Here is a 15129-nt window from a genome sequence, read left to right as displayed (position 1 = left end):
TGAACTCAAGGCCAGCTTGGGCTACTGCAGAAAACAGGAAAAAATATTTTGTTAGGATTTCTGGACTTCTCAAATTTAACTAATATAAATTAAAATTCTGAACAGGATCTACAGTTCAGTATACAGTGCTCACCTAGCATGTATTAGACTCTAGTCTTAATCTTAAGTAATTAGGGTGGGGGAGTGACTTAAGTGCATAAGCAAAAATGTCATAAAATCAGAATATAATCACACATTGGAGAAAAACATTCATAATTCATGTGGTAAATATAAACAACTTCCTAAAAGAAAATTTTAAAAAGTAAAGTTTGGGACAAAATAATGAATATAATGATTACAAATGACACTACAACATATGAATAAAACCACAATTTTATTCACAAAATCAATGTTAAAAACAAAAATTGTATTTACATGTTATAAACTTTCCAAATCATTAATAATGTACATAATAAAATGTACTATGGATTTGGAGAAACAAGTGTTCTCATATAAGGGTGCCGTTGAGGAAATGGGTACCACATCTGTCAAGGTGCACACAAAGAATGAAAAATTAAAGAGTAACTTCTTGGATCATACGAGTAACTTTTGGTCAGAAAGTACTATAAAGTCTCAGAAAGGCAGCAAATGAACGATAAATCTCCACAGCCACAAAACACCAATAACCCTATACAATGTTATACCTAACAACACATTACCCTACAGTCACTGCTCCATGTGAGCCGTGCATGAAGAGAAAAGGTTTTGTGAGAATCATTTAGACACAGCAGTAAGGAAGACAACTTCAGCAACATAGTAGGAAGTAACTGAAAGTTCTCAACTGAGTACAGAAAGACACTGCCTCAAATGCACTCAAACATGTGGACAAATCAACCAACATAAAGAAGCAACTTACTGCAAAAATAAATAAATAAAATAGTAAGAGAGAATTCTAATACTGTGAAAATTTCTTCAACAATTATATGTCTTCTGGGTAGAACTAAATAGGACAAAAACCTCATTGCAACTAACTTGGGAGACCTGACCTTCACCTTAATATTGCGTACACCCATCTTTCACTCTGATCTGTATATATTTCCATCAGCAACCACCCTTCCAGGAAGCTATAGAATTAATTTGGAAAGCAATTTCCAAAAAGGCCCCAAATATTTCACCAGCTTCTAAATTGAGCTTATAGTGTGAAAGCAATATGCAGACAGGTGTTTTAAATATTTTTCCATTGCATTAAATATTAGAAGATACGCCTTTCAAGGAGGAAATTGATGACTGAGATTTGTACATACAAATGTGTGGCATATTTGATATACTGTATGCATGCATATCTATTATTCTTAAAAGCCAGGCAGAGAGCCTACAGTACGTCAGGTTAACCCTTTCTAATAGTTATTTGAAGCTGATCAACCTTCAAAACACAAATTTGTCTCCAATGTCGGGGATCACACCCAGGCCCAGGCACCGCGGGTTATTATCTGAGCGGCTGTAATGGCTCTGCACTCCAAAATGTAATCTCCCAAATGTCACAGGGAGTTATGAATATCTGAGCAGCCTAATGCACTTTACCAGCCATGAAATGTGAAAATGTAATCTTATTACCTTTTTATGGTTGTATTTTTTGAATAATGTAGCTTGGAAACTGATGTATAGTCTTTGCCTGCATTTTAGCATGATTTGGTCTCCTATGCTATATAGAACATTTTTCAAAACTCTCCATTTCAACATATTTTAGTCTTGCATGAACTTCATAAACAATTTTTATAGCAACCTTCAGGGTGGCATAACATGCTTTATATAGGTCACAGTTTAATGTATATGATTATAGACCTTTTAAAGTATTTTATTCAAAGAATTCAAGTGAACCTTTACAACTTTTGTGCCTAGACCTTAATTTGAACATGACAATTTTCTTCTCAATAGTTTTATTAATAAAATGACTTAATTTAAAATTAGTCACTAAACTGAGTCATTTATATGCTCAAAATTAAAAAAAAGAAAAAGCAAAATACAGGAGGGTGAAAAATAAGTATACCTTCTCTTGAAAAGATTTATGAGGCTGGAAGACTGTGACTCAACACCCCGGCCCTTCACAGGGCTGTGCCGACTCCTGACAGTGTGAACTTGTTAAGTCTCTCCTCACACACAGGACACAAGCACCACGTAACAGAAAGACTGGGCAGAGTATAAGCTCAGCCTGCCACTAACCAGATATTGTTCTATTTCTTGTGACTTGTCCAAAAATGTGTCAATCACTCTTGCTCTGAGTTTGTTTATACATAAAATGAACCCCCAGAAAGGAAAGAAAAGAGAAAATGAACTAAGATAATGTGTTTTTTCCATGCAGCGTGTCACATTCATACAGGAATAGGTCCTGGGGGAAAATGGATACCTCAGGATTAGCACTTAAAAAAAAACTCAGCACAGTTTTGGAAGAGAGAAGAATACATAAAAAGGTATTAACACAGAGTTAGGGGAAAACAGAGTTCCAACTTGAACTTGAACTCATTACTTTCCTAGGCTGGCCTCAAACTCATAACCCTCCCATCTCAGCCTTGGCATTCCTCTTAAAAAAAAAGGGGGGGGGGAATACGACCAGTCTTCCCAACTGTGTTCCTTCATAGTACATAAGATACATAAACAGTGACATTAGTTAGAGAGGCCACCTCAGAAGGTAAGCATCCATCTCATGGTGAACATCACAGTGTACCAATACCCATGGATCCTGATAACTAGAGTCACCGCAGCAACCCACTGCCCAGACTCTCAACAGGACAAGCGCTTGCCTACTTTTCAGAAATCACTATTCTTTTGGTCTCTCCATTACAGGTACTGGATAGTGTACATAGTTATAGTTAAAGTTTCTCAGAAATTATATACCTGAGAAAATAATACCTGTGACTGTGTTTTATTACATTTCTTGTTTAATGTGCATGAATATATGGGTGTGTGTACCAGGGATACTATTAAAATTAGTTGTCAATGAAAATTAAAAACCAACTTTTGCATTTGTTTTATATCAGAAAGTCCTTCTAAATTGCTATTTGCTTTCAACATAGAAAGGATGTTAGCTTTTGGGGGGCAGATACATTATGCACTCCTTACATAAACATATCTTCCCAAAGACTGTAACTGATGACTATCCTGCATTATTATTGAGTTAGAAAATGTTTTCACTTTCTAAATCATACATTCATTGCACATTGCTAAAAAAAAAAAAATAAGTATGTATTTTCTTGGAATCCAGAAATTTCCCTGTTTTTTTTTTTTTTTTTTTTTTTTGAGACAGGGTTTCTGTGTGTGTGTAGCCTTGCTGTCCTAGACTCACTTTGTAGACCAGGCCAGACTCAAACTCATAGTGATCTGCCTGCCTCTGCCTCCCACGCTTGTAATCGTGGGCCACCACGCCCACTACAGCTTTTAATTTTAAGAAGCTTTACAAGGCTGCTGTGTGGTCAACCCCACAATATCCTTTGATTTAATTGTCAATAGCAAGCCTTTGGGCTGCACTTTCTTCAAAATGTTTGCAGACAAAGCTCCAAGAAAAGCAAAAAGCTTCAGAATTAAAGGGAATGGATTTAGTTTTAAGATACTCTATTTGCACATCTCTGTGAGTTCAAGGCGAATACAGTATAGATAACAAGTCCCAACTTGCCCAGTGCTACATGGTGAAATCCTGTCTCTTAAGATCTGGGGGGAGGGGGAGGGAAATATAGGTCATTGCTTACAAGCACTGGCTGCTGTTCCGGAGGACCAGGGCTTGATTCCTAACACTCACATGATGGCTTACTCCATATGTAACTACAGTTCCAGGAGATCCAAGCCTCTTCTAGCCTCAAAGGCATCAGGCACACACATGGTGTACAGACATGCACACAGGCAAAAGGTCCATACACTTAAATTTTTAATTAATTAAAAAAAATTTTTTCCCCAAGGTATTTGTTTTGTTGTTGTTTATTTATTATGTATACAGTGCACATCAGATCATATTATAGATGGTTGTGAGCCACCATGTGGTTGCTGGGAATTGAACTCAGGACCTCTGGAAGAGTAGTCGGTGCTCTTAAGCGCTGAGCCATCTCTCCAGCCCTTAATTAAAAATTTTTAAAAAGAGTTGTTGGTTTCACAGATTTATACCTGGGTTTATGTGACCAATGTAACTTCAGATGCCATAATCACAACTGTCCAGGTCCATCTACCAGGAGAACTGTGTCCTAAAGCATACAGATCCCAGCATCTCATTCCTGAGGACATGAGTTCTATACCCAGCACACACATGGTGGCTCACAACCATCTGTAACTCCAGTTCCAGGGGATCTGGCCTCTTCTGTCATCTGTAGGCATTGCATACATGTGGTACGCAGATATACATGCAGGCAAAACAACCATACACATAAAATAAAAATAGGCAAATCAAAAAAATTTTTTAAATATCTATTAGGAATAAGAAAAAAAGCAAATCAAAATAACTTTGATATTTCATCTTACCCCAGTCAGAATGGCCAAGAGCAACAAAACAACTGACAACAAATGCTGGAGGAGATGCAGAGAAAAGGAAAGCCTTATTCACTGCTGGTGTGACTGCCACTGTAAAAAATCAGTGTGGAGAATTCTCAAATAACTAAAAATCACTCTTACACTGAGAGAGGGAGGGAGGAGAGGATGAGAGTGTGTGTTTAAATGAAGTTATATCATTTGGGCTGACAGTGCTCCACCCAAGAGCCATAGACTAACAACACCCCAATATTAGGCATGAGAAACCCCCTTTTGAGTTGTTGATCAGGGGAATCCAAGAGACTCCAAAACTGTACAGGCTATTGACGCTGCCCTCGGCTACCTCACAGAGGCTGAAGGTTACTCGCTATTGCTACTTCAGACACAAAACCAGGAGGACCCAAGATAGATCTGACTTGACAGTCTCCTCCCTGAAAGCTATCTTTCAGAGGACTAGAAAGTGCTAGGCAAGGTTCCAAGGGAAGGAAGCAAACAACAGTCTACCCAGCTGTAACACCCATCAGCTACAGCTACTGGGATGGCATCACAACCTTAAGTGCGCAATACTGGCACTCATATCTTGGTGGTAGCCAACAACTCTCTAACTAGACTTCAGACGTACTCAGCGGGGGAGGGGGAGGGGTGGGGGAGGGGAGGGGGGAGGAATGCCTGATACTGAAAACCTAGGCAACTACCTAAGCCAGACCTCCTCTCAAATGAGAGGATAACCTACGGCCAGCACTTGACTAAACCAGCATCATCATTCCTAGCCGTGTTACACTTTTCCTTACACCTACAGATATGTTTTTCCTTATACCCACAGGTAAGTGTAACTCTCACCACACATCGAAGAAACTTCTCTCTGTAACAGAGACCATTACAGAAAAGCCACAATTGATACATATACAACGGAACTCCGGCACCTAGCGCTCGGAGAACATCATGGGAAGGGGCGGGAGCAAATGATTTTAAGAGGCAGAGGACCAGGAAATCCGCTGTGAGAATATGTCTCCTAGAAATGACAGGGAAACATCACTTATGATACCTCAACTGCCCAAACAAGACCTGAAGAAACACAGTATCAATGGCCATGCTAGCCTAGAAGAGAGAAATCTCCTGGGAACAACTGAAACTAGGGAATGCTGAGAGCAGGGGAAACAGGCTTCCCCAGGGATAAGCTCCCTAGACAGCTATGCAATACCAAGAGCTCAGCCCTGAAATCATGTGTGTGTGTGTGTGTGTGTGTGTGTGTGTGTGTGTGTGTGTGTGTGTAACATTAAACAGACTCAGGATTGAAAATGTGTGTGTGCATGTGTGTATTTGCGTCTTGTGCTTTATTTTTGTTTTGTTTTGTTTTTCTTTTGTTGTTGTTAGTGGCTTTTTTTTTTTTTCCTTTACTCTTGTTTGTCTTTTTTATTTGCCTGTTTGTTTTCTTAAGTGAAAGAGAGAACTGGTTTGGAGAAATGGCTCCATACATTGTTCTTAGAGAGAACCTTTGCTTGACTCCTAGCTCCCACATCAGACAACTCACAACTGCCTGAAATTCCAGCTTCAGGGAGCCAACAACTCTCAGACCTCCTTGACCCTTCATTGAGGGGTGAGGAAGTGGAAGGGATCTGGGAGAAGATGAGAGAGGAAAAGGCATGATCACAAGCTATTGTATGAAAATAACTTTATTTTCAATTTAAAAAATTTTTTTGAAAACCTAGTTTCTTTAAAAAAAAAAAAAAAAAAGGAAATTAGCCAGAAGCAGAAGAAAGCAAAAGGTAAGAAATAACAAAGAACAGACAGCAACACAACAGAAAGCAGGAAAGCAACAGAAAGCTACCAGCGAATAAATAAAAAGTTATTTAAATATATCAATATAATTGAATAGCTTTGGCAAAACAAAGGAGCAAACCAAAAATCAAAAACTGCCTATATCAACAATGAAATTATTAAAACCCTGTCTCAAAGAATGAAAAATAAGGTGTTTTGGGGTAGGGGAGGGGCTTGAGAGAAACAGTAAAATGCAATAACATAAACGACTTTAAACACAAAGTTTGACAATTTAGAGGGCATGTATCAATGTATACAAAAATACAAGCTGCCACAAGTTTCTCAACATAAATTAAGAAATTTTAATAGCCTTGTAACTAATATGGAAATATTTTTAATTTTAAATTAAAAAGTCCATGCCCACGTAATTTCACTGAATATTTTTATTAAATGTTTCAAACACTAATTTTATGCTTTTCAAAACAAAGATTAAAAAAAAAAAAAAAAAAAACCTTGAGTTCAATCCACCAGCAACACACACACACACACACACACAGGCTACCTCTCATGAAATACTAACATTAGTGAAGTTAAGAAGTGACCTTCTAACAAGGTCAGAGTTTACAAGACAAACATACAAATACAATTCTACTTGTGCCTATTAACAAGGACAATACAGAGGCATTGCCGGTGTGGCTGCTGTGTCACATATTCATCAGTGGGTGGCAGAGAAGTGAGAAAAGGCAAGCCTGAGATGACAGCCAGTCTGGCTCCAGGAGGATCAGAGCAGAAGCGAGCCTGAGATGACCACTAGCCTGAGATGACCGCCAGTCTGGCACCACGCAGGACTGGGAGGGCAGACCATGCCTGAGGTGGCCCCTGCCCAGTGACATAATGCACAAAAGAAGCACTGCACTCCTGAGACCTTTCCTGAGAATTGTCCCAGACACTTAGAGCCCCTGGGCACCTCTAAGAGGAGCAAGGAAGTGGTGGGGAAATGGAAGAGAAACAGAAGAATGTGTGCACAATGAAGAGAGGCAGAACTGGAGACGTGAGGGCAGTGAGTTGCCAGTGATGCCACCTGGGACCATGGTGGGGTCCTGGCCTGTGCTGCCACCCACCAGGGGCCACGTCTGGGTCTGTGGTTCTGCAGCAGCAAGGGTCTGTTACCACCAAATGGCAGGTGGACGTCCCTGGTCTGGGCTGCCACCCAAGGACATGTTGATGTCTGAGGGCTGAACAGAACTGGCCCCACTCCTCTCCTGGAAAAAGGAAGAGCTGGCCCTGGAGACAGGACAGCAGGAGCTAACCCTACCCCTAGCCAGCTGTAGGACTCTGGAGAAAAGGCTCCACTTGTGGGTAGGCCAGACCCAAACGTATGAGCATGGAAGAGCTGGCCTGCCACTCATCTCCCATGTGGTGGTGAAGGGGAGATAAACATGTTTTGACCCCAAGTGTGGGATGGGGAAGAGACTTGTGAGAGAGCAGGTGATGTTTATCCACTAGAAGTCCAACCACTTCATGGGGGAGCTTAGTTGTTTGCCAGCTGAAAAACATCCTTGAATATATACATATACATATACATATATATGTATATGCCCAAAACAGGAGGCTGGGCTTTTTGGGGAGACTTGGTATTGTTTGGCTGTTCATCCCTGCACTTCCAGACACCCATAAAGAGAACTGCTCCAGGGAAGGCTTCAAGGCTGTGGGCTCTGGCTGAGGCAACCTTGGTGGAATTGCTGGTCTGCTGAAATCCTGCTCACTATGCCAGGAGAATCGTTCCTAGGAACTGATACCCAGAAGGTTTAATTCTTGTTTTCTTTCATCTCCTTTTCCTCTTGTTTAGGTTAGTTGGGTTATAAGGGAGGGACACTCGTTTAATAAGTTCATAATAAAGTATAACTGTTAAGGAAATTGAGCCTACATGGTGGTAGGAACGAGGAAGACACGCCTTCCTCCCCTCTTGCCTCTTACGACCTGCAGCAGGTGGAAACCTAGCCCTGGGGTCATGAAAGCATGAGATCTGGACCCACCCCTCACCAGCTGCAGCACTAGAGAGCAGGCCTTGTACCTCGCCTGGACAGCACAGTAAAGCTGACCCTGGTGGCAGGGGCAGAGGAGAGTGCCCCTGTCCCTTGTGTGTAAGGCATGGACAACGGAGATGCCCTACTCCCCCCTCTCATCCTCTGTCACCTATGGCAGGCAAAAGAGCTAGCCCTGGGGCCATGAGAGAGGTAGAAGCAGCCCTGTCTCTCGCCAGCTGCAACACTCTGGAGAGCAGGCCCTGCACCTCAACTGGGCAGTAGGGTTGATAGAAGTGGCCCTGGTTACAAGGGTTGCCCGTGAGCTGAGTAGGCATAAGAACCGGAGAGCCAAGCAGCTCAGACACCTATCAGGCCCAGATCCAGGCCTGTGAATTGGCTCACCCCAACATCTACCCCACTGAACTGCTGGAGTGCATAAAGGGGCCGGCCCAACAGATCCAGCAGGAGAGGATCTCCATGACCCGGGACAACAGCAGGATATCCGAGAGCTGTGAGCCCCAGTGAGATTCCAGTATGTAGAGTCGCAGAAGCCAGAGGCTGGAACCCAGAACAAGCAGTCACTGCAAAGGGTGTTCTGTGGGACACACTGTGACACACTTCCGCTTCCACACGTTTTTTTTTTTTCTCTGTTGGGGGAAGGTGGCAGGGGTGGAGGGGGTACAAGGGGGAAGGGAGATGAGTGGGATTGGGACACATGATGTGAAATACACAAAGAGCCAAAAATATTTTTTTAAACGACAATTGAGAATACAGGCAATGAAATCAAAATGGCAACACAACTGCTAGAATTTTTAAAACAATCTAGCCATAAACAGCACCAAAACTCGTAGAACTAGGGTGTTAAGCCTCAATAAATGGAGAACAAGTATATGTTTATACAAGTCGGCACCCCTCAAAAGTGATACGGTACATTTAACAGTTTCTAACATAAATCCCTGAAAAATCTCTACAGATGGAGAAAATAACTATTTTAAGATTTACACAGAAGCAGCAAATGAACTAGAACAGAAAAACAATGTTAAAGGGGGAAAAGTGAAAGTGATCTGCCTACCTAACCTGAGGTGCGTACATAACTGACCAGTCCTATGAGGAGCGATCAGGAGAACAGACGGATAGAACAGATAGTGTAGACCTGCACCATCCCAACTGAGCTTTCACAGAGATGTGCGAAGCCCCTTAGTACCGAAGGTGACGATCTTTTCAGCACATGGCCTGCAGCAATCAGACAGTAACGAGCAAACAAACAAATGCTTACAAGTATCCCACCTAACCCAAAACAGCTTAATATGGATCAAGGCTAAAATGTACTACACAGGACTTTTAGAAAAACAACAAAGAAAATTCTCAGGGCTAATTTAAAAGTTCTTAGACTTCTCACTCAAAAGCAAATTCCATGGGAAAAACTTGTGAATTAGGCTTTATCAAAGATTACAAACTTTTGCTTACCCAAAAATAAATAAATATATATAATCTATATAGAGACTGTATTTGTAAACCAAGTATTTGAGAAAAGGGTATCTAAAATACACAAGGAATTCTCAAATTCAATAACAAGAAAAAAACTAGTTAGAAAAGAAACCAAAGAGCAGAACATACTTCACAGAAGACGACACAAAGGAAACACATAAGCACATGAAAAAATGTTCAACAATACTAAATATTAAGGAAACTCAAACCACAATGAGGTATCAAGACACATCAATCAAAATAACTAAAATAAATACAGTAACAAGATTTCTAGTGAAGCTATGGAGAAAATGAATTACTTATATGTTGCTGGTTGGGGTGTGAAATGACACAGCTACTGTAGAAACAATCCAGGAATTTCTTTCAAAAGTTAAATACACCACTACTATTTGAGCTAGCAAATATACACGTAGCATTTCTCTCAGAAAAACAAACTTGTGCCATGTGAAAATATAGATTATGAAATGTTTATAGCTATTTTCACAGTAAAAGCCTGTAAACAGAAACAGAAGGCCTTCACCATGCCCCGCTATGTAACAACAAACAGGAACAGACTATGATACACACAACAATCTAAACGAATCTTCAGAATGCTGTACTAGCTGAAGAACCCGGAAATTCATATACTATTTCGTTTATATAAAAATTCTTCAACTGGCAAAATAATGGGGGGGGAGAAGATTGGTGGTTTTCAGCAGTTCGAGTGCGGAGCAGCAGAAGAAAGAGGCATGGCTTGGAGGACATCAGAGGTGTCATGTGTGCTGGGAAGTCCCCTGGTCCTGACTGCAGGACTGTCAACACTACAGTGCTCTTGTAAGATGTCCACGTTGGAGGAAAGGAGGAGGAGGAGGAGGAGGAGGAGGAGGAGGAGGAGGAGGAGGAGGAGGAGGAGGGGAGGAGGAGGAGGAAGAAGAGGAGAAGGAGGAAGAGGAGGTAGGATTTCTCTTTTTAATTTCTTCAACTGCTTGTGACTCTGTAACTGTCTTGAAACAGGTGTAATTTTAAAAATAAGTAGACCTGGGTTTTATACCTATAATCCCAGCAACAGTAAGCATGGGGCAGGAAGACAAGTTCAAGGCAATAAACCAAGGGCCTGCCCTCAGAAACAAACAAACTAGCAGGCTATGTTGTGGTGGCGCACACTACAGCCCCAGCAACTGGAATGACTGTCCCAAAAGAATAAATAAGAAAAAACAACTATGCGAAATTAGAACTTGTTATAGGATTAGCTGTTCCACTGCCATTTTCCTATTGAAAGGAAAAGAAATATTAAAACCTATATGAATTACAACTTAGTAGAAAAAAAAGAAGCCAAATTAAAAAGAAAGAAAGCTCATGTGAAGAAAAATTCTTAAGCCACTTAGAGACTACAATCTCCATTCCTTTAGTTCTCCCTCAATCTCTATCCCAGAAAAAAAAATAATAAAAGTAAGTATATTTAATCACTTACCCTATGCATTCAAAAGGGTACATTGTAACACAACCCCCAAAAATTAAGCAACAGTATACCAGAGAGTTTTACTATATATTCTCTTGACTAAGCTCCAATACTTGCATTAGAGAAAAAATATGCAAATTTAAACCTTCAAACAGGAAATGAAATTTTCTAAATCCATTATATAACTTCAGACTCAGGAGTGCACTGAAGGATAATAAATCATTTAAACCTCCATACACAGAACCTTTTTAAATTTGCATTTATCTACAGTAAATACAGCCATGTTCTTTAATAGATTACTAGTTCAATCTAGCAAACTAGTGATTTATAACACTGTCATATTTTAAAAATCAGAAATCTGTCACTGGTGACAAGCAGTCAGAAGTCCACTGAACTTACATTGCATGGACTGAAACACCACAGGATACGAGAGATAGCAAACAGCCATATATTCTATATTCAAATAAATCACCTCGATATTTGTGTCTAAGTGTTTATAACTGTAAAATTACACACTATTTACTATTCCTATTGTTCAAGCATCCTACCTCTATTATCATTCCCCCAATACTCTCCAACTATTTTAAAATATATTGTTAATTTTATAGTTATTAACCTTAAGTCTCATTTTAAAGAACAGTTAAAATTTGAAACACAGGGAGAGAGGATGAGAACAGGAAGAGCAAGAGGATTACAATCAGGATATAATGTAAATAAATCATAATAAAAATGTTTTTAAAAGATTTGGAACACATACAAAAATAATCTGTTTTCTCCACAAAGTATGAGCTGCTATATTTAGACTTCAGACCCAAAAGCAAATTACCTGGGGAAAACTAATGAATTAAACATTACAAGATGTGTGTGTGTGTGTGTGTGTGTGTGTGTGTGTGTGTGTATAAAATGGCAAACTACAGACTATATTTGAAAACCAAATATCTCACAAATGGATATCTAAAGAACTCTTCATTTCAAGACAAGTAAACTCTGTGTCAATAAAAACAAAAGAATTTGGTTTGAGCAAGAAAAAAGAGCCGGGTGTGGTGGCGCACGCCTTTAATCCCAGCACTCGGGAGGCAGAGGCAGGTGGATCACTGTGAGTTCGAGACCAGCCTGGTCTACAAAGTGAGTCCAGGATGGCCAAGGCTACACAGAGAAACCCTGTCTCGAAAAACCAAAAAAAAAAAAAAAAAAAAAAAAGAAAAAGAAAAAAGAAAAGACTCAAATGATTAAGATCAGAAATGAAGGTGAGCACATGACTACCAACCTTACAGAAAGAGACTGAAAAGGAGATTCTAAGGAACAACTTAGATAAAAGGAACAAATTCCTAGAAAGCCACTTATTCCTGAAACCGGCTCGAGAAAGAAAAGAGATAGACTAAAACAAATAAAAGAAATAGTAACCAAAAATCAACTCAAAAGGTAAAGCTAGAGCTCTGACAATTTCTGTTAAAAATGAACTAGTATAACTCTTTACAAACTCCTCAAGAACATTGAAGAAACACTCCCCAACTCCATCAGGGAGGCCTATATTAATTACCCCTGTACTAGACTAACACATAACAAAGTACAGGAGATATCACAGAAACGTAAGAAGAAAAATATTACCAAGATGTAAAAACAATTCTACACAATAAGCAAATCACATTTATTCCAGAAATACAAATTTAGTGTAACACATCAATGTAAGCAGGACAGTTGTGGTGCATGCCTTTAATCCCAGCACTTGGAAGGCAGAGGTAGGCAGATATCTGTAAATTCAAGGCCAGTTTGGTCAACAGAGCATGTTCCAGGACAGCCTGAACTACACTAAAAAAAAAAAAAAAAAAAAAGTCTCAAAAATTAATTAATTAATTAATTAATTAATTAATATGTGGCTGTAGATGTGCCTCTGTCCATAAAATACCTGGGACCTGAGTTCAATGAACATGAACCCACATACTTTAAAGAAAAAATGGAATGCCGTGTATTAATGCCAGCCCTGGGAGAGGGAGAGACCACTGGATCCCTGGAGCTTGCCAGCCAGACAGCCTAAGCTACAGAGAAAGTTCTAGGCCAGTGAGAGAACATGGCTAAAAAAGAACAAAAAAGTAGACAGTGGATGAAAAACAACATACAAGGTTGAGCTCTGGCCTCCACACATGTTAAGCACGCACATGCTCCTGCACACACACTCAAACTCACAGATTTATGCACACACTTACATACGTACACACAGCACAAAGCAATAAATCATATACTATATGACCAATATGACAGGCAAATCATATGATCATCTCAACAAACACAAAAAAGCATTTGTCAAAATCTACCAGCCTTTCATGATAAAATAAATAAATAAACACTTAAAATAGCTAAAAGAAAAGAACACGCTCAACCTGACAGGATCTGAACAAGTTACCTGTCACTTAATCAAAGTATCACTGGGAACTTAGAAGATAACCTATCTTTTGATATATTACATATATATGTGTGTAGGTAAACAAGCACTCCAGTACATAATACTTAATTGGTATTTAAGAGTACATGTGTAGCTCTGGCCGCTAAAAGCCACAAGAGCAATAACCAACAGAGTAATAATGAGTGTGCATAGCACCTGGACTGAAATCTGAACTAGCACTTCTGACCAAAAAATACAAGGGTCTGTTAGAAACATCTGTTCCAAGGTCTTGAGCTAGAAATGAAAAACTGAGCCTGCTGGGCACGGTGGCACATGCCTTTAATCCCAGCACTAGGAGGCAGAGACAGGCAGAACGCTGTGAGTTCAAGGCTAGGCTGGTCTACAGAGAGAGTCCAGGATAGCCAAGGCTACATAGAGAAACCCTGTCTCTAAAAACCAAAAAAGAAAAAAGAAAGAAAGAAAGAAAGAGCCTAAATTATCCTGCCATATACAATAGCAAAAAATATCATCAAATCAAAAACGCTCTGACAAAAGAGACTCAGGAGCCAATCTAAAAAATACCTTATTGGCCAGGCATGATGGCGCATTCCTTTAATCCCAGCACTCAGGAGGCAGAGGCAGGTGGATGACTGTGAGTTCGAGGCCAGCCTGGTCTACAAAGTGAGTCTAGGACAGCCAAGGCTACACAGAGAAACCCTGTCTTGAAAAATCAAAAAAATTGAAAAAATTAAAATTAAAAAAAAATGCCCTTTAACCAACAACTACATTTAAATCCATTAGTTCATGAAATTTCTAAATCGCAAGAACAAATTCCCTGGTTTCTTCTAAAGCAGTAGTTCTCATCCTTCCTAATGCTATGGACAGTTTAAATCCATTTCTCATGTTATAGTGATCCCCCAAAGACAAATTATTTTGGTTGCTACTTCATAGCTATAATTTTGCTAACTGCTATGAATTATAATGTAAAGAAGTGACATGCAAGATATGTGACCTGCAACCCTTGAAAACCAATGTTCTAGAAAGTGATAGAGCAGAAATAGCTGACACTTTGAAAATTAGTGAGTTAAGGGAAAGAATTATGCATTAATTCGGCCTTCTATATTGCATTCTTTGGTACATACCACTAGGTAGCCAAATAAGTATTTCTTCACTGAAAGGTCTAGTTAAACACACGCACATGAGAGAGAGAGAGAGAGAGAGAGAGAGAGAGAGAGAGAGAGAGAGAAGCAGAGAGAGAAACAGAGAGACAGACACACAGAGACTGACACAGAGAGACAGACAGACACTATCACCATTTTTTTCTTGTTATTTTTTATTTTTCAAATCCAAGAAAATGAATGCATTTAGATAGGGAAGACCAGGCGGATAACATCACCCACACAGAGAAGCCAGGCACACTTGCTTCCAGTGAAAGAACACAGCACCACCTACAGGCTAGCCACAGAAACAGAAGCTAATCTCACCCAGCCCCTTACACTCTGCTGCCAAAACGCAGGACATACCGAGGGCTGCAAGGTGTGCTTAACTACATC

The 15129-nt window shown here is 39.9% G+C and overlaps 1 protein-coding gene across 1 annotated transcript in view; it reads right to left on the bottom strand.

The window, feature by feature from the left end:
- The window catches only part of Lrba (LPS responsive beige-like anchor protein), a 540702-nt gene that overhangs the window by 484693 nt on the left and 40880 nt on the right, over nt 1-15129 (bottom strand). The window lies entirely within an intron of this gene.

This window comes from Acomys russatus, chromosome 15 (assembly GCF_903995435.1).
Source record: "Acomys russatus chromosome 15, mAcoRus1.1, whole genome shotgun sequence".
Taxonomy (NCBI): Eukaryota; Metazoa; Chordata; class Mammalia; order Rodentia; family Muridae; genus Acomys; species Acomys russatus.
Note: the sequence above shows the minus strand (reverse complement) of the source record. Positions and strands in the feature narration are given on the sequence as shown.